The sequence below is a fragment of the Bombus pascuorum genome, chromosome 11, assembly GCF_905332965.1.
Source record: "Bombus pascuorum chromosome 11, iyBomPasc1.1, whole genome shotgun sequence".
Taxonomy (NCBI): domain Eukaryota; kingdom Metazoa; phylum Arthropoda; class Insecta; order Hymenoptera; family Apidae; genus Bombus; species Bombus pascuorum.
In genome coordinates, this window is record NC_083498.1 from 5,231,529 (window position 1) to 5,257,678 (window position 26,150).

At 42.4% G+C, this 26,150-nt stretch overlaps 2 long non-coding RNA genes across 6 annotated transcripts in view; both read right to left on the reverse strand.

Moving 5' to 3' along the window:
• The window catches only part of LOC132911592 (uncharacterized), a 91,231-nt gene that overhangs the window by 13,972 nt on the left and 51,109 nt on the right, over positions 1-26,150 (reverse strand). The gene's annotated exons all lie outside the window — the stretch shown is intronic.
• Positions 11,804-18,274, reverse strand: LOC132911972 (uncharacterized). Its single transcript, XR_009659130.1, has 2 exons — positions 18,033-18,274; positions 11,804-11,953 (listed from the first exon to the last, which is right to left on the reverse strand). It is a non-coding gene; the product is annotated as an uncharacterized LOC132911972 (long non-coding RNA).

Here is a 26,150-nt window from a genome sequence, read left to right on the forward strand (position 1 = left end):
AAGAACGATGCTGGTTGTGCGGAGAGGAATGTCGCGTCGCGGACCGGCGGCGTCGGTCGCGATTCAAAAGGTTCGTCGACGTTCGTCCGACGCCTCTTCCTTCCTCCTGCGAATCGTTGCGTCTCCGCGGATAGTAGCGGGCGGTCTCATGAAAACTTGGGCTTTACGTAACAAGATGGACGCGCCAGTTTCCGTGTGCCTTTCACGCGGCAAGGCCACAGAAGCATGCCGAGTCGCCGTGGGATCGTAAGGGCGCCTTTACACCCGTTCGATTCCGTGTGCCTCTCTATGCGCTGCAATATACGTGTATACATCGCGATGCAAAATGCTACACGTAGGTAGCTGCGCCAGTGTCTCCCAACCCATCTATCGACTTTCTAATCGATTTTCCCTCGCTCCTTCTATTATTCGCGAAAAATACCATCATCCAAGTTGTTTCGGAATGTTCGGAGAAGTCTAATGTTTGACGAATCGAAGGATAGGATGGATATAATAATTGAATTAATTTTATGATTAACAAGCTATATTAGTTAATATACTAATAGTTAAATAAACTTCGATATCCTAAAACCGAATGTTGTATTTCGCATCGAATAGACAAGCTTGTCGCGTATTATGAGTCACCGTTGGTATTTAATAGAATAACGAAAGAAGGAGAAAATATGGTGCAGCAGCAAGAGGAAATATTAAAAACGAAGAAACAGCTCGAATAATCTTAGGATAACGTTATCTGAGTCAGAGAAGAGGTATCATATAAGAAACAATAAAATAAACGGCTGGCGAGTTAAGCAGAAAAGAAACAATAGATCGTACTTGGAGATGGTCCCAATACAAATGCACGATAGTGTTACGTAGTTGAAATGTTGGTCGTTGTCGCAGAAATCGCGAGAAAAAGGCATTGGGAAATGCTGATCGCGCAGTTGCGCCGATCTCCGTCGACTTTGCGAGCCAAGACCATGAACCGATCGTGGGAGTCTGCAGTTGAGCGTTAGACGCACGAATCAAAGAAATATTCCACGGTGTTCCCCGCCCTTCCCCTTTCTTCTTCCTAGTCCCATTCATTTTCTCGGGTTTCCTTCCTCCCATCTTATCGGCTCACTCGCATTCGCATTTTCGGATCGATTACAATTAACATGCTGCACTAATTGACTACGGCTGACTGCTGCGATAATTACAAATATCTGGCTCGCTCTGGCCGGAACTGCTTTATCCTTGAATAACGATAAGGTTCTTTAACTGTTAGCGATTGTATTTTTTCACCGTTTCAAGAGTTTAAACGTGTCGAACTGTGCCTAATGTCGTCATTCGATTTTCCATCCTTGTTCATCCGTGTAATTAAGGACACAAGTATAAAAATAAATATAACGCAATCTACGCTCCTCGACTACTTCATAAATATTAGGACACGTTCTGGTTTCGCATAAAACGCGACAATTTTGATTGGGATTATCAAGGAAACGATTACTCGGCCGTGATCTCGTCGAAAAATGGTTGGTTCTCTAATGGAGCGTTAATTTAAGGTCCGGCAAGAAAAGGAGCGAGCGCATGGAACGGTTCGAATCGAGGCAACTTCCTCGGCCATTCTCGGGCTACCTTGAAAGATCTCTCCGCGACTGAGGAACGATCCTTTGACTTTTGGTTCGCGGAGCTGATTGCTTCGCGAGCGAATGAACGCCTCTTACTTTCGTACCGATCGCACGGCACGCTGTTTCCATTCACGTTTCCATTCACCGGCTGTCAGAAGTTACGACCGAGCGACTCTTTCAGTGTCGATTACATTATTCGCGTTTAAAAGCGCCGATTACGAATCGCCGCTCCTATCTGCCGGACGCCTCGAGTCCGCGCTTTTTATCGTCGTTCGCGTAACGAATCAGCGTTCCACCGCTCGTCATCGTGCAACGTAAGATCGCAGTGTTCGTAGAAAACGAAGGAAAGAGAAGAAGCGAAAGAACAAAGGAGAGATTTTTCGACGCGGCTAGGTTAGTTTGGCAGGTAGTTTCGGATTATCCCGCGATAGACACCTTTCTCCTCGACAACGACGAACCGTGCGCCAGTTAAGATTTAGCCTTCGACGGGAATTTTTACGGTCGATCTCGCGGAATGTCGGCTCGCCACTCGAAAGGGTCGATCGAGAACGATCGGTGGCCCACGCGCAACCCGAGCCCACGTTTCGACTTGGCAAACTTCGCGGAGGAAATGTGCGTTTACTAAACGCCGTTTAGGCCACATGCAAACGAGCGAGTTTCCTCTGGCGCGTTCAACGTTTCAGCGGTTTATTGGATTATACGAGGAAAAAGCGAGCGCGCTCGCGATGAATGGAAATTAACACCCGCTCGCGTCGCGTTTATGTATATATAGATTTCTGTATGTTATATTTAGACCGCGGATGTTTGTGCGTTTATAGGAAATTTAGAGACGCGAAAGTGTGCACAATGCATGCATTATGCAAATACATACGAATTATCCAAAGTAAGCTATTGATCGTAACGTTTACAGGCTAAAATAAACTACTATTTAGCTTTCATTTCTTTAGGTATATTGACAAAAAAATATGAATTCGCATAAACAACCACGATCCAGTTATAGTAATACGTATATGGAAGGCTTGAAAGCTATCCACTATAAACCAGTCATTCGTTAAAATTAGCCATTATAACGTAGTATCGTAAATTATAATACAATGGTTGATTTCAGATAACGATTTTAGAGTTTGGGTGTGACAGGGTAAATCCAAATAACTCGATCTCGATGTATGGCTCTGTCCATTGAACGTAGCCTCCTTTCTCTTCCACGTTTCTTATCAAACCGATCAGGTAGCGATAAACGACGCGTCCGAACGAACCTTCTCTAGGACGACGATCAAAAATCGTACGAATCGCAAGGGACTTTCGTAATCGGTATTGTTCGACTGGAAAGGAACCGAGGACACGCGAGATTCCCACGGCGCGGGAAGGGGCGAGGACGAGGGAACGAGACGGTCGGAAACCCGTGGATCGCCCGCGTGCTGAAAAGCAGTCGAATCGTCGTTGATTGTTCTCCACGCAATGCAGCTGGGTATGGCTGGTCGTGGTCGTGGACGTGGCTCGAGCGAACGGCACATGGAGCGACAGATGGCACGCACGCACCGACGATGCGTGTCACGCTACCGAAAAACTGCATTTACGTATCCGTTCCTTCGCAGAGGCACGAACACGCGCGCCGACCGTCGGCAAGAAACCGCTCGATTCCGAGATACTCGAACATCCTTCGTTCTACACCTTGAAATATCGAGCTAAAATAGAAATTTAGTCTCAGAGCTTGCGGCTCTTTGGCATCGAACGACGAATACGATGCCTGATAAAAATTCTAACGAAGGAGAATACTTAATTCCATTCAATCGTGATTTATTCGAATAATGCAAGACGAACGAAGATATTACAGAGTGTTATTCCTGCGGAAACACGACAGGTTTCTCGAACTGAAGCGTAGAGATCTACCACGTTAGGAGCGTTACGAAAAAGCGTATTTTTAAGTCTGCCACGTTCTCTCGTCGTTATAGACAGTTTCCATGGTCGTGTTCTTTTTACTCTTATTAATTTATTTATTCTTCACGCAGATTTGAGAAAATACGAAAAAATACGATAAGCATGATTTCTTCTTTCACTTTTATGTTAAACGTTCACGAAACTTTGCTAGATATTTAACGGTACGTAACCACGATCGGTCCTGAAAATTCAAAAGAGTGACGTTCGTCGATCGTCGCGAAAGCTTAAAATTCAAAATCCTTCATGAAACATTGCAAATTCTTTTGATTCGCGAAAATGACAGCAAGATCGAAATAGAAAAATTCGTGGGTCGTAGATAGGGTTGATACATTGGCAGCAAAAGTAGCGGAGCAACCTGCGAGCGACAGAGCCATCGGAGAGTAGGAAAGACAAAGACATCGAGGAAGATTGGCGGTGAGGAACGATCGGACGACGCCGTTATTTTTAGCAACCGTTCATTTCGATCGCCTCCTGATTTTTTCCTCGGAAGAACCGCGAGATAATGGCGTGGTCGTGTTGCACGTGACAAGACGGGTCAGCGGCCTCCAGCAGCGGTGTTCTCGTTATTTGCCGACCTCCCCTCCGCGCAACACGGATGCCTGGTCTCGTCTCGCAAAAAAAGGTGGTCCTCGGTTTGAATTATCATCGTCGCGACTCTCGGTAAGCGAATAAGTCGTCCCTCGAACGCGTTCGTCGCCGTTGCGTTCCGACACGTGTCCCAAACATGTCGTTACGGCGACAGAGCGACAGAGAGACGTCGCGTGAATCGTTCGATGCACCCGGTGCCCGCGTATCGGTTATCGGTGCATCATGCACGAGGTTCTGGCCGACTTCAAACAAATCGATGTTACGTACACGAACGAGAGATAGCGACTCGTCTTTGGAGATATCTTCGTTTGCCCCCGAACTCGCAACGTTCCGCGATTTATGCTCACCGTCCATCGAATTAGAATCACGCGCAGAAGTTGGACTCTTTTAAAACGAAACACTGGCATTCGAAAGTGTTCGATCGACATTGACAAGGTTTGAAGCAAATGTGGTACAAATGTGTGTAGAAATTGCAAGATATTTGGTACAAGTGTATCAAACAATAAATTATTCGTTCTATTAATAAAGTTAAGTATTTGACATCCTTTGTACGCCTGAAACAGCTGTAAATAGCTTTGGCCAAATATATGTTTGCGATAAATATCTTGTAATTTCTATACACGTCCTCGTGTTGGAAACGTTTGGTGTAACGTAAACTTCGTCGATTACTGTATACAGCTACTGTCTAATTTGTTTAATTTATTACTACATCATATCGAAAAGTATCATCGTATCGCCACGATCGTTCACCGGCAAATATCTAGAGCCGAGTTAAAGTAGCTACAAACTCATTATCGACCGCTACACGTTATTCGATTTGACGATAAAAAAGCCAATATACGTGTTGAGCGGTATAATGGGAACACAAAATGCGTGACAAGTAGCGCATATAAAGCAACTTGCAAAAATATATCAGCTGTGACGGGAGGCGAAAATAAAAAACATAGATTACCAACATGCACATGTACAAAACACTTTAGTAATCAATGAACTTTGCCAATAGAATTCGCCAATGTCTCTCAAGTTTATTAAAAGAAGAAACTCTGAATGGTCGTAACTCGATGACAGAGAACTATATTTTCTTTTCTCTTTATGTCGATGATCGAGACTTAGGCTTTTCAAGAATTCAAGAGGGAAACTGTTTGCAAGTAGGGAGGTCCGGTTTTCACCGGAGAACTGGTCTCGTTTCCGATAGGAAGGGAAGCTGCATGACAGAAACGCGAATCGCTGACTGTCGCGCGGGAACCCGCGCAATTTTTATCCCGTCGCAAAATGGAAACGCCATCGGGCATTTCGCGCACCCCGTATCAAGTACAAGGGAACCCCTGTATAGCTGGAACGAAGAGAAAGAGAGAGAGAGCGAGAGGGGGTGGTAGGTAAAGGGAAAAGCTGAAGCCCTTTCGTCGGTTCCGAGAATCGAGAATCGAGAATTCCAGCCAAGTGCACGTACGAAAATTTTCTTCTACTCGAGCACGTTATTCTTGGTTATTGAGGAACGAGTAGGTTGTTGGAGGATCGAGATCCAACACGAAATCTGTGGTAACCTTTGGACCAATGTTTAGGAAATATTGCGCATGAGATATTGAAACGTTTGAAATCTATTTCGATAAAAGAGTTTGACCTAGTAGCTAGACAGAGCGGCGTGTTGTGATCCGAAAGAGGAAAAAATGTGATTTTTGTGTTAAGTGAAGAGATAATTTCATAAATTGAACAAACAATTTTCAGTACAGTTCTATAGCGAGATAGTTGGAACGTAAAAATCAGGAATATTTTCGGGAAATATCTTTACGTATAAGCAAATTTTGATACTTGTAGAGGTATGCTCGGCTTATTAACGAATAATAGCTAAATTTTTTAAGAATGACAACAATTTACAATGCAAATGGATTCACAATGTACGTTTCATAAAGGACCGAGAATTTAGGTGCAGCTTGGAGAACAAGTAGAATAGATCATTCATAACGGAAACCCGTTTTTTGGTAGTACCATAGAGCGGTTTGAAATCCCTTGAAAAAAAAAGAATGTAAGGTTTCTTTTCTCGTTGAATATCGTTTCTGCTTACGGATGACGAGAGAAGTACAAAAACAATTGTTTCGTGTTTAGTAAAACTATATAAAAATAATTTTCTAGAAAACCATGCCTCACGCCAATCCCTAAATATATGTTTGTAATAAATATTTCGTAGCTTCTATATACATTTTCCGACTGATTTCTAATTTTATTAATCTAATCATGACATCGCTACAGTATAATGAAATGTCAAAATGTTTTATGCAACACGGTACAATATATACATAAAAGTTATATATGATAAGCGTCGAAATACTTGCGTATGAGATGACTTGTTGTCCGGTTAAAGTAGTAAAGATAGAAATCGCATTGTTTCGCGTGTCAACGAGGATCGTCATCGGAAAAGTTCGATTTGTGTTATTCTCTGTTGCGCAATTATTATTCGGCAAAGAACGTTCCCGAGAGAAGATTGATCTATTCGCACCCGAAACGCCATAATGCGTTTGTTCGCTAATTAAAGACGCAGATAAGAGAAAACTGCGCGTCACTGAACGATTTCGCGTATTTTTCTCGTTATCGGGAATTTTTCCCCGTTGAAAATGCCCCCTCCCTACCCCTCGCGATAAGAAACTTAGCTAGACGATTGTTCGACGCTGTCCATTTTTACTAATCATCGTATCGATACAGTCGATGGATTCAGACGAAGGACATCGTTTTCACTAAGTTATTTTTAAGGTTTTGCCGTGTGTTTCGATTGTTTAAAAACAACGGTATCACCGTGTTATCGCGCTCTTACGAAAAGCTGCGCCAATTTTTCACGATGATGTCTGTCCGCGTGACCGCAGTCCGCATTTGTAAAGCTCGATCGACGCTTGTCGTCTTCCGCAAAAAATAACCGGCGTGTCGACTGCACCGATAACGCGGCCCTCGCAAACAAACTCGTTCAAGGCCCCGGTTCGAGAGTGCTTCGAATATTTTTTGCGATTCGCGTAACCCTGAGCGCATCAAAAGTAAATCGACGAATCGAGTACGAGCGACCAAAGTCGATGATTTCGTTGTACACTGCGTCTCGTAGCTATCTAAAACCATCGAAAAGTTTTGATCGTCTGTATATTTCTGGCTAAAATTATATACATTTTGATATTGTCTTGATATTGCATTTTTGTATAAAATTATTGATTTTTATCTTTCTCTGGAAAAAACTGTTTTTATCAAGTTTCTACATCATGGTCTACTTGAATACAGTTCTGCTATGATATAATTGCCGATACTTGTGACAACTTGCAGCAATTACGTAATATGACGATTGTTTCGTTAAAAAATCCATTGGCCAAAGAAATGCTACGTCGTTCGTATATCGTTTCCGATCCAATCGTATTTCGATACCATCGATGAATTTTTAAAATTCCCCATTCGGTTTCCCAAAAAGAGACAAACACGCGCAATTGTCGTTTCAGGGAGAAAGACCTTCGATCGTAGCGTTACGAGTCATGATTTTCAGTATTTGACTCGAGTCACGTATCGCAATTCTCACAAGTACCATCCCTTTAGCGTTTTATATTTAATTAAATTGTAAATTGTAACTATGCCCTCTGCTCTCGTAATGCATTTCCACGATTTGAAAACAGATAATGAATTTCTTATAACAATAAACTCTATTACAGGTGGATAGAACAGATAGAACACTATTACATGTCAAATAGCGGTAAGCTATTTTTCAAGTTATTTAAAGGGAAGTTGACACGTCGATCGTCTGCACCTATTCAGGGATTTTCGCGAGAAGAGCAATGGACATTTTCAGATAAGGCAATTATTTCGATAAGGCTTATCATGAACGAACGAGCGGCCCTCCCGCGCCGTACAACACCGCAGCCAGATAAAGCTTGTTTTCAACAAGCTAAATTTTTTCCCCCTCGAATCACCGATGCTACGAACAAAAAAATACCTAATCTGTTCTACTCAAAGTACGTTTAGCGTCTGTGCGACTGCTTTCGCCAGGCGTCGATTATTTCGCACGGTTCTTTCCCAATCGCACGCGCGAGAAATTGAAATTCTACGGAGAAGCTGGCTAGCACGAAGAAGAGGAAGACGGCGAGTAATTCGTACGCGGGACTCATTGTACGACGAGCATTCTTAAGAACTCATCAGCGTTTTATTGTCGCGACACGAAGCGCGCACGGCGCAGTCCTCGCTGAATTTATCGCGGACGTTCGTTAATGCGACAAAGGAGAGACGGCCCTTTCGCGGAAATCGAAGCGAGGGAAACGTTGTTGCGCGCCGCTGTTACACTGAGGATTAACCCCGCTACTACTTCTCAGCCTTGAATTATTACATGCCGGACCAGCATGTAAATTTAATGGACTTGGGCTAGTTGAGATAATTGAAATAATAATATACGAAGATAACATATAAAAACGAGCGATTGAAATAACGTCGAGTTGCGATGCAAATTCGCCGCTTTGTATATCCCGTAACGCGTAGAATCTTCTACTTTCAATTTGTCAGAAACGTTCGTGAAATAACTATACATACATGAAATAGCTCTCACGTTTCTAATAGAATGAATTTTCCCTCTCTGCATTGTTCTATTCGAATGCTTGATCGCGACTAAGGATGAATCGTTCCTTTCCAATTAATCCTATAATTCAGTTGTTCGTTCTGCGGTTGTTAATTATTCTTGAAGAACAGCGTAAAAATCCGCTTCGCGCGAACGGTAACGCTACACGTGTAGTCCGGTTTCTGTTCCTTGCACCCAGTGCTTTGTATATACATATATAATCGATATAAAAAGTAAACTAGTAGTTTCAGGATTATTCTGTTGTAAATAATTTAAGTACAAGCAGTTTCGCGACAATTTGGTCGCATTACAGCGTTTAATGATATTCCTAAATGTTTTCTATAACGCGCGTAATTATACGCTGTCACACGCTTCGTATATAACACGTTCGTAGAATTATACATAAAGATTAAATTGTTAGATATAATCACCTGTACTATAATTAAAAATACAAATTACGTCATACGTGTAGTATTCACGAAAATCGTGGATGTTAAGTGAAAGTTTTGTCGAGCGCTTTAACGAGCCAGTACAGAAGGAAAACGGTTCTAATTCGGAGAATTTTTCAATCTACGAGTCTCGGCACTAACGTATCTTCGATGCAGGAGTTATTTTTAGCTGCACAAATAAAAGGCTGTGAAATTTCGACATTTAACGACGAACTGTTGCCCAACGTGGTGAAGAGGCAGCGAAATTGTACGCAATCGCTCGGCAGGTGCGAAAGGGAACGGCGCGTTATCCGGAAAGGTCGAGGAGGAAGCCTGCGAGGACACACGATATCGCGTGGCGTGTAGAACTCGATGAGTTTGCTTGGCGATTGCCCCGTTGTTGGCTTTTATTTTTCTCAATCTACGATCTCTCTGCCAGCACCATGGTGTAGTTTTCGCAAATTACTTCGATTACAATATAATTCCTATAGAAGACGGAAATGAGGGAAACTTTAACGGAATCGCTGTGCAGGAATAAAAGTGAGAAATGGCGGGGCGCGAGAATAAGCGAAGAAGGAACTGGTTGGCTCGTACAAAGCGCCAACGCATACGTAACTCGTAACTGGGAGCTCGGGTAACGTCTCATTTGCCGGCAGTTCAAGACTTTCTCATTGCGGGGTGCTTTTATTAGCGGGTTTCCGTCTCCTTTCTTCTTTCCGCGTTCCTGCTCCGCTTTGCGTTTCGTTTTCCCGGCTATGGCTCTCGTCCCCGACGATGCGAAAATCTTCCTTCTATCTGAGATCTGAACTTGGCCGAACGAAGGGTCCACGGACAATGCAAACTTAACGCGGTAATTACCACGCGGAACGTTAGTTTTAATCGGCATCTCTAACCCTTTAGATGCCGATTTTGTAACGGCTCAACCATTCATTTTCACCCCTAAATGCATAACTTCTCTGCATACGCTGAAGCATTTTTAGATTCTATCGTCACGCGTTATATAAAGTCGGAGAAAGAATCGTTTATTCAATGAATCGTTTTGTCATTATTTTCTATATTTCTTCGCTTTGAAAAGATGCTCCGTTGTAATTATAGATTTAGCTTATCTTGTAGCATAATATAGTATAGTGTGTTGTATGTTAAAGCAGTTAAGTGTAATAAATAATAGATCTTAATATCAAAGAAGGTAAAAGACAAACTACACTAGTAATTTATTTTTGGCTATTACGCCGATAGTATGGGTAATGAATAGGTATAGTGAATAACACTAATAACTCATTTGTGGTTGCTACATTACGTTGATAGCGCGAATATGTACATTGAAATATATGTAGAAACGAATAAGTATTCCTACGTATAATAAGCACTGATGAACCATTCAGAGATCAAACTGGTCAGCTTCATCGAGGTTAATCATTCCAGTTTTTGGAAAATATAAGATTGATCGTGCGTAGGCCGGCTATCAAAATTAAAAGAATCTTGTAGAAAATAGAGTCGATTAGTTCGTCTTCCAGCCTGACACCAATAGAAAACCGCTATTAAATAATGTTACCAAGTAGCAGTGCTTAGTTAGCTTGACAGTAGTAATAATCGAATCCGAAGTAATAAAATATAAGATATACGTCAACTTGAGAATTTCCAGATAACATTAAAGGCTATATCGCGTACGCGTATTCAAGTTGGTGCGCTAAGTCTCGTACAGTTGAAAGAAATTCCCGGCCGTTACTGACTATTCATTACGATTTACGTAATTCACGTAATTCGCGTTATTTATTTCGTGTACACGGCTCGAAGGGTAACGCGGAAAAATGCCATCGGAATTAATCCAATTAGCGAGCACGCCTCTGGAGATCCATCCACTCGTACAATCGCTGCTTTCTCGGCGAAACGCGACGAACGCGCGGCGACTGTACAATTTTCGCCAAGATCCGAGATCCGGTGCAACGTCGGCAAAACGTTGGTCCTCGCCGACCCACGCATCCGCCTTTAATTGAAACTTCAAAAACAATACTCCGACGAATTTCCGTACCCGGCGCAGCCTCTGCCAAACGTTCCTCCGCGAGGAACGACCCTCTGTCTTTCGGACCCCGATAATTTCGTCTATGCCACGGCGAGCCACCCTGTGGTGCGGGATTAACGCGAAAGTGGAAGTCGGAGAGGCGGAGACGCGGCGAGAGTTGAACGTTATTAAATTGTCAAAGACGATCCCTGCGTTGCGGCGACAACGAGGCAATGGGAAGAGGAACCAGCGACGTGGTCGACGAAGAATTGGAAGGGTGAAAGCATAACAGTGAGGGGAAAAAGGGAAATGAAATGGACAGAAGAGACTGGAGATGCGATGGAGATACATAGAATGCTTACAAAAGATTAATAATAAATTAATTAATAACAGTCTTCGTGTATAAGTAACCTGGTTAACATTTGTTAAAAATGCAAGAGAACGAAGAAACAGAAAATCAAATTAATTTAATCCCAAAATCAAATACGACAATAGTTGCGACGTACGATGGAGTTTGTTGACGAGATATCGAACTTTAAGATTGTTTCTCTATAAAAGAGAAACGTCACTTCTTACTTGTGATCGTCTCATGTTCATCGTAGCATTTCTATACTAATTAAGGGAGTGTCCTGAATTAGAATGTTCTAAAACAGCGTTTTTTTGTGATTTTTTTTAGAAGGGAAAGAAAGAAATGAAGTTATTGAATTTTGAGGTATGGTTTTATATATATTTAACAAATACAAGAAAATTGTTTTTAAAGTAAAAAAACAATTATAACAGAGTTCTAAGCCTATTTCATGGGCTGCAGTCTTCAATCGGCGGGAAAGATCCACCTCGTAATTCTTGACTGAAACAAGAAACCAAAAAAGAATTAAATTACTATGTATTTTTCTTCTGGGTGAACTAAACAACGGCAGAAAAAAATCTGAAATTAAAAATTTTGGCGAAATTAAAAATTTAAATTTTTTAAAAATTAAAAAATAAAAAAGAAATGTGTTCTTAAAAAAAAAAATTTAAGATGCTATAACAATTATATAAATAAACTTTTTTCTGACTTTGTTTAGTCCCGCTTTAATTAAGTCCACGCATGTATTAGTTTCATATGATTCGATAGATTTGGTGCATCTAATACGCGTAATATATTCATGAAAATTTTCTATAGTAGATATTCAAATACAAATACGTACGTGAAATTAAAATCGTAAGCACGGAAACAACTCTTTGCATATTATATTAATATTAATAGAGGAAGGTAACATTGGTAAAAATTCCCAATTTTTCCATGAGAGAGACGTGGTAACGTGTTCGAAAAATCGAGTGCTACGAGCGGACGAATATTCGCACGATTCTGTGTAGATAAACAGAGAAAGAGAGGAAATTCCGCGACTGTGACAGGAGGGCGGAAGCGTGCCCAGAGCGGTGCGTCTTCGGCGGCTAGTTCAATTTACCGGTATCCCCCGTCTCCTTCGGTCGGTCTTTGTCTTATCGGTTGGTTTGGAGGGCGAACCGTTCGTGCCACCGGAGGAGTTTCACGGGCGTAATAGGGAAGGGTGCCCAGGGGGGTTCTGTCCATCCTTTGTATCGTCGAGCAATCACGACCTACCCCACGAGTACGTATACGCGAACCGTAGGTATACGCGAATATATATCCTCCCTTATCCTCTCCCTTTCCGCTCTCCTGGTCTCCCTTCACGAACCGGGGCTGAACCGGGGCGAATCGGGACGAACGGGGGCGCGAGCACACCCCCGGCTGCGCTCCACTCCCGCTGCTTCCATCACCCTACCACCCACGTCATTTCGCGCTCTGTGGGGTTGCAAATGCATCCGCGATGACTGCCGTATACTCCCGGAATGACTGATGAACTGCAACAGCGTTCCTCCTGCGTTATAGGCGTGTACAGGACGTTTCAATTACGCGCCAGGCGACCCGACTCTCCTCTCTCTCTTTCTCTTCAACCTCTTCCCTTTTTCATATTTCGCGTCTTCCTCGGCGTTTCCTCCGTTTACGGCGACGAACGAGAGACGTCCAGATGCGCTGGCTGGCGAGCGACCGAGACGGAGACAAGAGTAGCCGATGACGAGGCCAAAGAGAAGAGACTCGGCTCTGTGAGTCGGAAGCCGCGAGCGGGGAAAAGCCGCCACTGGAATTTATTATGTCCTCCGGCCAACTGCCCCCTTGGTAGAATATGTTACAAGCACGGCAAATGAAAAAAAGAAGGGACGCGTAGAGACACGAGCGGATAATTAGATAAAGCGAGGGAGCGCTGGCGACGATGGCGCAAGGGTCGACGTAGCCGTTCGTTCGATAGATTTTTTCGTTCCTTAGCTCCGATAGTTACGTTGTGCGCTTCACTGTAGCGAAATGTAATCGATATGGCTAGTTTATCTGGCTAATTAACTAAACGGATAGACACTTACAGCAGAAATTCGCTTTTTTTATCTGAACTCTACCTATTTGGACCAAAGTTTAGTTAATGCTCGGTTAACACGTTTAATTCGAGACCACTTCCACGGTTCTTATTTTCTTCGAAGAAAATGTAAAAAGCTTGTTTTCCTTTGGATCGACTCTAATAAGGGCTAGAACGCACGTTAGATCGATTAGTGTTATTGCAAAAAATTGTGTCGCTACGTATATCGACAATACGTCAACGAAGAGTTGCTTCCTAAATACGCGCGTCCACTTCCCACCGAACGCGTTAACTCAACTTTCGCTGGTTTATTTCACTTGTGTGAAACCTCCTACCATGTAAACGAGAAATAATAGATGGCGAGGAAAATTAGCGAACTTTGATCGTATAAACTGTCATAGTTCCTTGATAAATTCAGAATTCTTCTGTGTTTCGTCTATGACGTTTAGGATATAACGTTCTAAGAGACGTTATCTGTTTCAGTGGCCATTGAAGGGGAGAGAGAAAAATTGGCGAAACACCGACAGGAAGGACGATCCGCGTAATTAACGACACCTATGCCAGTGAATTTTAAGGTGGCGTCTATCTAGATGAGCGTGGCAATAACGACCAACGAGCTCTCGTTTCCACCCTTATCCGGAATCTAGATTATTTTTCATTAAGTCGGGTCGCGGTGTATACCGGCGCATCGAACCGGCTCCTGCAAAATTCCAACCGATTCTCAGGCTTGCCAAGGATCGACTTAAACTGAAGGTTTGTTAAAAACTCTCCACGCAACGGTTTCGCACACCTGCCTTTAGCTCGACCTCGAACGAGGTGGAATTATCATCAAGTAGGTTTACCGATGGTTAATTCGACGAACATACTCACGCTCATAAGTGGCGTAACGATCTCACAATCCGTGGAATCTACAATTTTTTAAGAAGTTGGAAGAACTTGTCAGCGACGGTTGGAAAACTGGCGGAACTCGAATTCATGGGGCGTGATATAAAGCAACTATAAAGATGTAAAAAGATGTATCAGATTGTACGTGTCGGCGCGACATCGGAAAACGAGGCGCAAACAGTTTCATTTGGGTTAGGACTTTTCGAAGATCTGGAGAAGTCGAATTCACGGAGCGTGATCGGGATGAAGCAGAAATCTATCAAATACACGGTGCGACATCGGAAAACGAGGCGAAACCAGTTTGGTCGGTTCGAATGACCGGGTTGGTTCGACCAGAGCTGAACCACCGAGAGCGGCAGAAGCGGTAAGGGGATCACCGGAGGGAGAAAAAGAAAGGAGCGGCGTGGCGCGGCGTGAGGGCTTCGAATAGGCAGAAGGTACTGACCTACCGTCAAGCTCCATGCCATGCCATGCCTCGCTGTACTAATACCCTCCCCTGTAATTTGTTGCAGAGAGCATGCGTTTCGTTCTTTTCAGATAATTATTATAAATCTGTTCTTCTCGGAGGAACGGCAGACCCTGTTTCCCGTCCAGGAAGCAGGACGTCACAGCCTATCATTGGTCTGATCAGCTAGCAGCAGCTTCGATATAAAAGGAACGAGGAGATGCCTCGAATCGAGAACTGGCCGCGAGCACCACGATCGAAACTTTCCTCTTCGTCTTCGATCGACTATGTTACGAGTAAAGACACCAAAATTTCCGGTGACGCTGTTGCATGTTGTTTGCGAAGGAACGCGGTCTAAGACGGAGATGGGGACGCGTGTACGTGCGTGGAAACGGGTTTGGAATCATTGAGAACGGCGGCCGGTCGACGGCCGACAAAAAGTTGGAGCTCACGCACGGCTGCTGTTCGCGTCGCTCGTGATGAGAAGACAGCCGATGGAAATAAACGAGAAGAGGGCCGGCCCAAGGGGAACACGGATAGAATAAGGCGAATAGAGAAGATGCAAGGAGGAAAGAGAGAAAGCAGGAGAGCGACGATCTTACGCGACCGCGTGAAAAATTTTGTCCACGCGAGGCTCGCGACGTGCCGCGTGAGAACACCTATTTTCTACGTGCAGTCGCTTCTCACGCTAACGCGAATTTTTCGTACTTTGCTCCAATCCGAATAGCGTATTTTTCTTCTATATTTCTATCGAATTTCCTTCCAACCACGCTGAAGATCCACAAAAGATATTTTAACACGTTTCGCTAGAAACGTGGCTGTTTCAAGCATTAATATTTGTTTCAACACAGTAACACTGTAAAGGAGCTATTAATGATCCGCGTGACTTTTGTTCGCAGGGAGAGTTTGTTGCTGAATAGCTGAATGTATACGTAGAAGACAGAAAGAAATTGAAAAAAGCATCGCACAAGTCCCACAGTACGTTTTTTTTTTTTTTTTTTTTTTTTAAATAGTTTATTTAGCCAATATTTGATTTTTTGTACATTTTTGAGATTCACAATAAACAATGAATTTGAGTATAGTGTGTTTAGGCAAAAGTACCGATACGCGTCGGTACGACGTAGCCATGGTCTAATATGTGTCGTGAATTTTCGGTTTTTGCGTTTATTTTTTTGTTTTTTGGGTTTAAGTCGCATTGGAGCGTGATTTTTGTGTATTCTTGTGTGTGCTGTATTTTGTCCTGAAACTTGGCCGCAAAACAGGACTCTAAGTCTCACAGTACGTGTACGTTGCCAAGTGACGATGCGTTTAAAGCTCGGTTTTCCAGCCTGTGAGTCATAAATCCGACAGGGGTTGCAAAGTTTCCTGGAGAATCCCCATCGCAAGTTTAGTTGAATATCTTTGGTGCTTATTTATTTCAGTAATGCCGAATGGTCGCGTTATACTAAAACTATTTTTTTACCTAGACGAAGAGTCGCCAGACAAAGCGTTAATTTATACGTAAGAATTGCAAGTCTTTCACCTATCAACTATCGAATTGGTAGAGTCCTAGAAGCCGAAAAAAGAGTCCTGAGCTTCGACTCGACCGTTGGATCACGTAACTTTGCGTTATTCTACGCACAGTTTGACACTCGTGTTTTTTGTTTATAGAGAGGTTGCGGATTATTCGACCGCTTTAAAAAGGTTGCGATTCAAACAGAATTGAGAAATTCATCGGACCATCACATTCCTGCAATCTAAAAGGAAGAGCCGTAAGTCTCGATCGAATAATAGTCATCGAACGATACTTTTACTCCGATAATTTGCATTATTCTCCACGCAATTCGACAATCGTGATTTTTCTTCGCAAAGGGGTTGCAGATCGTTCGACTACTCCGAAAGGGGGCGGGGGGTTACGACTCGAAGATGCTCGGGACACGTGACTTTTGAGTATTAAAACCCTTGGAAAGATCGAATCGCTGGAATCGAAACGGACAAAAGGGCAGCGTAGCTTCGATCGACATCGTTGAATGATACTTTTACTCGCTTTCGTAGAGTGGTTGCGCGGCGACCCTGGCTTGTCGAGGTATGAATCGGCGCCGCGGCTACTCGATGCTTCGGTTTACGTTCTCCAGCGAGTGGCACGCGATCGTTGAAAAGTTTGGTGCGCTCGATCGGTGGAAAGGTGCTGGAGTCTGATTCATTTTGAGAAAAAGGACAAGAACGAAGGGGAAGAGAGAAACTTTAACTTTGTCCGTGTCGTGAGAAACACGACGACGTCCATTAATGGCGGTATTATAAACCGCTTCTCGCGTGCATCGGTAAAGAGGTTGAGAGCCAAGGAGGGGAACACGACACCACAAGAGAGGGGAGGCGGGTGCCCGATCAGCGGAGATGCATGCGAAAAAAGGTGAAATTACGTAAACATCTTGCAAACGACGATTACCACACGCCGGGACTAGCTCGGTGTTCACCTCTGTTCGAAGCGTCTGAAAGAAACCTCTATAGCCTTAACTGCATGTGTATACATTTGGTCATTCCATCAGGAACATTCGAAATTCGTCATATTTTTCACAATTTACTCGTAGTAGAATTTTGATCGTAAGATCGAGAGACGCGAGCGTATTGTAATAACAAAGATTATATTAATCATCCAACAATAAGACGAAGAGATGAGAAAGTTTGAAAGATAAACAGTAGAAAAAGCAGAAGAATTTTAGGAAAAAAGAAAGATTATAATGGATGAGGAGAAAAAGAAATATGAATTAATATAGCTAATATATGCCTATGTATGTATGGTATAATATACCTAATAAGTATGTACATGTTATGTAGTTGTTGTTAATGTAACGTAGTTATTATGCACAAGTATGAATTTTTAACTTTCTTCAGTCCGGCACTGTACACGGATATGTATATGAACCTCTAAGAAGCCAATCTAATCAACGCTACTTCTTGCAAGTCTCTCGATTATGTTATTTGGATGTGTGATTAGTATTGAATTCATGAAGGAAACAAGTTACTCTCATAAATTCCTTTATTCCGAGAAAATGCAATTAACGTAGATTCAAAGGAAATTTTTGAAAAATTATAACATTCAATGCACGTTACTTTTCACTTTATAGCTACAGTTAATCAACGGCTTCCAAGCTGACCTCGTATGCTAATGTGTTTAATTAATGTCTGTCCTTTTTGCTTTAACTACTTACAGTCATATTATTTGTAATACGCTCCGATGTGACGTTTCTTTCATTTCTCTACTCTTTCGTCCAAGATTAGCGTGATGTCGCTTTTGAAAATCGGCGGTCGACTCCGAAGACACGACGCTCCCAAAATTCGTCCGTTCGCTGACTCGATTTTCCTCGAGCATTCCGCTCGATTCTGCTTCGTTCGTAAATCCGCGCAGTTCCAAAGAGAATGGATCGAGACGATGGCAAAGACGGATCGGATACCGCGGAAATTGGACCAATCGTTGCGAAAACGACGCTGATACACCGAGGTCGGCAGAGTAGTTTGCATGCAATAAATATTAATGCTGCGTGCTCGGCTCGTAAATATTTGCGATCGACGAGCGCGTCGCGTTGGAACGACGATAATTGGTCTAATGAATGCATCGATCGATTCACTCGCTCGGCCATCGTTTCGTCGTGAAATTTAAGTCGAAGGAGGATCCAAGGGGCGGAACAAGAAGACACGAGAATCGTCTCACACTTTTCGTCATTCGTTGTCATTTGACTACGAGGTACGCATATTTATCAGCAAGGAAGTTACTCCGACCATGATTATTCGCTTTTCAAAACTGCATCGTAGTATCAACGTTGATCAAATATAAATAGATAGTCGTGTAGCGGCGTCGCTTCGAAATCACGTTGATCTCGTCAAGAATAAAATTGATTATCCAAATTCCACCAAATGTGGCGTCTACCGTCAATGTAGTACGATATTAAGGTTTTTCTTTTTTTAGTCGAACTTGAAACACGAATCGCTTATTAGCGACGCCGTTTGCACTTCTAAACACGGTAAATTAAATAAATTATTATTTTGCATTTTCCATTTTACGATTATTCCACTAGACGAATAATTATAGCTTTAGATTTATACGGCGCTTCTTTTCTACAAACATGTGTACTTGTTTGGATAAAGTTGGATATGAAAGTTTGTAAAAACATGTACAGTTTTTATAATTTGTATTTGTTTGTTTGATTGGTCACTTGACGTGTGTGTAGTATCGATGATAATATTCTGCTTATGTAACTTTGTTATCTTTTTGCGTTTGGAGGGAACGATTCATGAAAATGTACGTGTCACGCGTTAAGGGCTAGTTAATCGGAAAACGGCACTGTAATCTATGAATCGTTGAAGGCTGTCGTGTGGCCATTTTGAGTCGGCCATTCGGTTCGAATCCGAAATTCGTGCGGGTCTTTTTTGGACCATGGACGGTTTAGAAAGGGGGACTGGTGCTGGCTGTTGGCGATTGGTCGCCTAAATCTACGGCCATGTTTAGTCGCCCGGGCCCCTCCTGTTTAGAAGGGCCTGACGTCATCTACGCCAGCTATTCGAAGGCCAGGCGTCGCGAAGCGTCGTGAATGACGCGTCTCCTCGTAGATTGATTTTCACAGCAAAAACGTTAATTAATCCGTATCGTTCCCGTCGCTCGAGAAAAATACGCAACGATTGCGTAGCAATTGCTGTCTAGCTGCCACATTAAAAAAAAAAAAAAAAAAAAAAAAAAAAATTAGCAATTAGCGGGTAGTGTACACGAAGAAAGGATGTTTACCACGATAATGAAAATCTATTTTCTGGTAAAAATATCCTTCGTATGGTAGGAGACAAAGAAAAGCACAGAAGACTGTTTTTTGTAAAATACCAGCAGAAATCTATGAAAAATGCGATCTCGCTTCTTTTTACGAAGCATGATTTTCAAGGGCTGAAAACAATTAGGACATCGATCTCGATAAGCATTTAAACAGACAATTATCCATTATATTGATAAAATCAATATTTAATGGGACCATATTTAACACTTATTAACGCTTAACATGCTCGCCACCATAATGGAATAGAGCAAAATGTCTATCACCTTCAGTGTCTGTCGTGTTTTACTTCCTCTACTTTCCTGTAATTCTGTTATAGGCGGTAACAGTAGGGGATTTGTTTTTTTTCCTTTTTAAGCATGTTCCATATTCATTTGTTTTTTAATTTAAAATGCTTACTCATATCGTATACCGATTTTTTACTAGATATGTTTGCCATAAAATTTTTTGTAACCTCCACATATATTTTTAGATTGTTCTCAGACTAGATAAATACAGTGCTAATTTCAGAATGCTTCATGTAACGAATACTTTTATTGTAAATGATTCTATGGCAAGTTTTTTTTTTTATTTTATTTTGGTTATTTTACAATTTGTCCTTATGGACATTTGGTAAATTATTCATATCGTATACCGATTTTTTACTAGATATGTTTGCCATAAAATCTTTTGTAACCTCCACGTATATTTTTAGATTGTTCTCAGACTAGATAAATACAGTGCTAATTTCAGAATGCCTCATGTAACGAATACTTTTATTGTAAATGATTCTATGGCAAGTTTTTTTTTTTTTTTATTTTGGTTATTTTACAATTTGTCCTTATGGACATTTGGTAAATTATTCATATCGTATACCGATTTTTTACTAGATATGTTTGCCATAAAATTTTTTGTAACCTCCACATATATTTTTAGATTGTTCTCAGACTAGATAAATACAGTGCTAATTTCAGAATGCTTCATGTAACGAATACTTTTATTGTAAATGATTCTATGGCAAGTTTGTTTTTTATTTTATTTTGGTTATTTTACAATTTGTCCTTATGGACATTTGGTAAAGTGTTATATCTTATTGGTGAAGAAAAAAAATAAAATAAAAATAAATATAGCATGTGGGTGGCTACCTCCAGCGGGGTGCCAGCTTCGCTTTTTCTAAGTTATATCTTTCATGATTCTATGGCAAGTGTTTAAATACTTTGCCGAGCCATTATACAGTGGTGTGCGCAAGTTACCGGCCACATACATTTTCCCCTTTTTATTTACTACTTTACTATTTTTATTTTTTACCATTTGCCGTTTCTTAATGTTTTAAGTAACATTGTACAACTTTGCAATAGCGTTTCTCCACTGTACATTTTTTCTTTTGCTCGGCAAAATCTTCCGCCCGATATCACTCGATATCCTTCTGGACGTCGCCATTCGAATATAACTATAGCTAAAATATCATTCTGGCCGGAAAATTTCACACGCCACTGTACTGTCGCGTTTCCGCGTACGAATCCCGGAATCGTTAGAACGGCGACTAAACGCGTCTATCACGCCACAAGATCGCGATCGTTTACCGAACAAGAGGAATTCAGGGTCTTCTATCGGATAACAGAGATCGAGACGAGTTTCGAGACTTTGCTCCCGATAGCCCTGAAGTCTCGCGAACGGTTTTTCTTTTCTTCTCTTTTTTTACGCACCGCTACCGAGCCGGGAGTGGCTCTGCGAACGCGCCTTAAGGTCGTGCCATTCCACCACGTTCCGCGTGCCCAACCTGGACGCGGTGGAAGCCGTGGTTCGACGAAACGCGTAAATTCGCCAGATAATCCGTGGAATGGTTTTACGCGAGTGGTTGCGAGGGAAAGGCGTACTCACCGGTGAAGCTTGGGACGCGAGATCGGTACGAAACGCCGCGTGGTTTGGTAAGATTCGCTACCCAGAAACCTACTTTGTCCGTGCAACTGCCATCTACTCTGCTGTCGAACGACCTTCGACATGGCGGAAGTCCGTCTAATCGGCAGATCGTGTTTGCTCGTCGAGATGATCAGATACACATTGACGGACGAAAAAAACAAGAAGTTTAAATATAGGTCGTATCTAGAATAAATAAAATAAGATTGTACAAACTGGATGTTGTTTAAGGAGAAAAAAAGTATGGCAATATACACTGCGGTTGAAAAATCGTAGGACCAGTGATCTCTTATTTTCAATAAAAGTTCGATATTTGGTGCGGATGATGAATTTCAGATTTTAAATTACATGGTTTTTCACGACGCAGCTCATCCATAGTTTGTTGCAACGTGTTGAACGAAACGTAACGACCGCCGTAGGATTTCTGAACGAGCATGTACACCTACTGCAAAACAGGTGACTGTGAGCAACGTGGTGAAAAATATCTAGTAGAGAAATTACACAATGCGTATAGAGAAACAAAGCGCTTGCGAACTTTTAACTTTCTTTTGTCCGCTACCGTAATTATCGAATCTGGCTGTACGTTCCGTGTTCCGTATTTTTTCTATGTGTATCTAATCGCTATGCGATATGAACGCGATGTCATCATCGATTTGACGTTCGATAGCACGACGATTTCCGCGCTTCACGAAACTATTGTCCGGCGATCTTGGAAAATACGCGCCTTTATCGTTGTCGGATTGAAAAAATGAGACGGACGAGTAAATTAATAGAGCGGGCAGCGATCGATCGATGAAGCAAGCGAGAACGAGATTCGAACTTTGACCGTAATACATGCAAAGAGCAATTATTCCGAGTGGTGACTCGCCGGTGGGTAAGAAATTGTGCAGCTTACTTTCAAACGTGGCCGGTGGCTTCAAGGTTCTTAAAACCATTGGTAATGCATTCCAATCGGTTGCTCGAAAGATAGAGAGAGGTTCAGAGAGACGGATTTAGCATTAGAATCTACAAGGACAGCGCGCGGATAGTTGGTCGCCGCGCTGAATCCAGAGAAACGACGTACCGCCGAGAGAAATACCTTCGCGAGACAAATAAGATTTTATAAAAAGATACCACACGCTGCCTAGAAATACGTAGTACGTCTATGCGCGACCGTCTCGTTAGAATTCAACGCGAACGCTCCCGTAATACGATGAATAATTCCTGTACAGGCGGAAATTAATTTCGTCTGTTTTTTTTTCCTGCGTTTTCCTCCTCTTAAACTCGCAGCGGCAGTTCCAATTAGAAACGGTAACGCATAATCGATAGGTTTTTGTCGGTTCGTTGATGGTAGCGAGGGGGAAAGTATAGCGAGATCGTAAATTGAATGGAAACCTCTCGCGCAAGGTTCTGTATTTATGATCCAAGTTGAATTAACAACAAGGTATGCACGAGCTCGCCGATATTTCGTCAGAAAGCACGAACTGTTTGAAACTTGTGGAACGTGTAACTTAGAAACAGCTTTTCCCCAAAATGTGCTAAATACACTTTAATCCCTTAATTTTTCTTTTTTTCTTTTTACGACAAATCCACTAATTCTTCTCCTCTCTGTAACCACTGCTACAATATCCGTATCATTTGAGTTTGGAATTTTTCTTCGCCAGCAATCTCTAACTATCCTACGATAGGATGTGCACAGTGGCTACGAAACGTGTTGGCACGTACAATTATTTATTTTTCAATGCAGCCGTTTTGTCAGGTTTCATCGTATATTCCATTTTCACAACGTGAAATTTTTCTAGCTACATAAAGGTACAACTAAATGATTATACTTCTTCAATTGTTGTAGCATGTATTTGGATCTAATTAACCAGTACATAAACGCTGTACATAAGCATTCAATAACGCGCCGATACTTGTTACAACCACCGTGTATGCATACATCGTTGTTAAACGATGAAAAACTTGGAGTCGCAATTTAAGATCGATACGCGCGTTCGAACGAATGGAAAGAATAATCAAGCGACCGTGGACATTGTTGCGCGCGTTATTTTCCGCGTTTCTCTTGCAGTCGGTTTATTGTCCGGTTTCGCGAGTGTAGGGAACAAAAATACGATTAAAATACAATGATCCGCAGAGATGAAGGAAAGGCGGTGATTTGGTGGAGATTCGAGGCGAGACGGCAAACGTTTGTCCACGCGTATCGTAAATAGTTGGTAAATCGAACGCCTGGCAGGTGCAAAGACTACTCGCGTCCATATCCAGTTTGTATGCGTACGCCAGCGTGTAACGATCTACGACGTTGTACCGGTCGCATTATTCGAGGCTTGTTATTCGCGACGATCGTATTCTAAGCACAGACGATGCTCGCCTAATTCGTGCCGCAAAACAGTCGATCGCGATTACGATTCATTATCCGCGACCAGTATTGTCTGCCAGGGGACGTAATAGCAGACCTTTGTTCTTACTACTTATTGTGAAATTGTAACCAGCCATCGACGATGCACTGGGTAGAACAAAAAGGTGCAACGATCGAGGTTGTTCGAACGCGATGTCGTAGATTCGACGATGGCTCGTTTTGCTTTCTCGCTCTCGATCCTCGATGGCGCGCACGGTCGTCCAACGACCGTTTCGTATCGTCGATCTGAAACCGAAGGAGAATGTTTTCTCTTTGTCATTCTCTGTCTACCAGCGTTGAACGCGTGCACTACAACCAGCGGTGGGATCTCAAACGCGTCCAATCGCTTCGAATATGTATAGGTATATACATGTGATGAAAAATTTGAATCGAAATTTAAGTCTTAATCACAGACTTCCGTTGGCTCGGGGAAACATATCGAGTTAAGTTTCTTTTTCATTGGCACAATCTGGTGAGAAATTCGAACAGGTCTATTCTATTTTCTTTTCTAAAATAAGTAAAGAATTTTAACAAACGAGTACGTATCTGTGTTGAATTAATCTTTCGAATGATTTAACGAGTAAAGTACTATCGAGTAAACTGAGTTTTTGTAGTCGAGGGTTGAAACTCTGAAAGTCTTGACGAGTCACTAGAGCGTCGAGAGTCTTGATCATCGCGAAATAAACGTATTTACGATAACTTGCAATTTCCGAACTTTTTTAATATATTACATCAACGATACCGTTTGAACAGAAGTAATCAAAGAGCTCGTAATATATCGAATACTCTCGTCAAGCTTTCAAAACCTATCGAATCTCTCGAGAGTTTCAAGACGTTTTAGACTTTGAACGCGATCAAGACTTTTTAGACTTTAAAGAAGCAAGATCTATCAGGATTCACGACTTGCCAAGAATTTCGAAAGTTTGAATCTTCGAGTCATGTTGCAAGCGATTCGAACCTGTCGCCACCTATACACAACGCAGATTCCAAGTATTTCAGATGCCACCGATAGCTAACGACTCTTCTCTCGTGTCATCTTGTTTCCTCTCAGTTGATCTGGTCTCGGTGCGACGTTTCGCCCGATCGAATAAAATAAGCGAAAAACGAGGCCTTCGAACATGGAGCATGCGTGGCGGCGAACGCGATCCGTGTCTACCAGCTAGAGCTACCAGTGTCCGCTTGGAAGACGAGATCGTCCGCGTGGCTGCGGTTTTCGGCCATTTCTATCGGCCATTTTTATCGGCTATTTTTATCAAACGTTTTTACCGGTCAGCCAGAGACGCGGTGATCGATGAGCGCGATCGGTCTTCTTACGCCGCGAACCGATCGCTCGGCGAAACGTTACCAAAGTTATCGAGGCGAGAAAATGCTCGATCTCGTTAGCTCGAGACAATTAGCCCAGTCTTACCGACTCGATCTTGTGTGCTTATTCCACGCGCAATGTCGTATCGAGGTTTAGAAAAGAAACAAAAAAAGAAAAAAATAGAAAAAAACGGAAGATATCGGGCAGTGGGCTAGGAAATGCGTCGAACCGCTTTCGATTCGCGGAAAAAGAAACTCGTCCCATCGAAGCGGTGGAAGTGCGTCTGATCGAGGCTCGATCTTGAATCAGTAGTTGGCACACCTTTACGATTCTTGGACAACACGACTTCGCGTCGTAAAAAACCGTAGTCTTCACCGACCCGTTCCGCCTTCGCGTACTCTTCCTCTTACATAATCTTAGTATGCTTAATCTAATCTTTGGTATACTTGATTAATTAATTAAAAAGAAAAAAGAAAGAATAAACAGGTTACGTTTCATCGTAAGTGCATAGTTGTATACGTACATATATATATATATAGGGATGGATAATTGATTAAAGTCGGAGTAAGAAAGAAAGTCAAAGTCGCACGAGAACGAAAAGCCAGGTCGTATATATGTTGCATGGGATCTGGATTGGTCGGCACGCATCGAACGTCGATTCTCGAGAAGCGATCGTGATTGGTTTCTGGCAGTGGACAGCGATCGAACGGCAAGTAGTGCGGGAAGCGCAGTCGGTTTCTAAACCGGTCGTCGTAAAAACCTGGTCTGGCCTTCGGGGCGGCCATTTTAGAACGTTCTAACATTTGACGGTCGCGAAGGCCTCGTTGGGCCGCCCAATAAGCGGCCGTTAATCTATTATTCATTACGAACCGAGGAGAGATACCTCGAGCGACATGCAAATCGTGCGGCTGCCTCGAACCCGCGTTCACGTTAACTG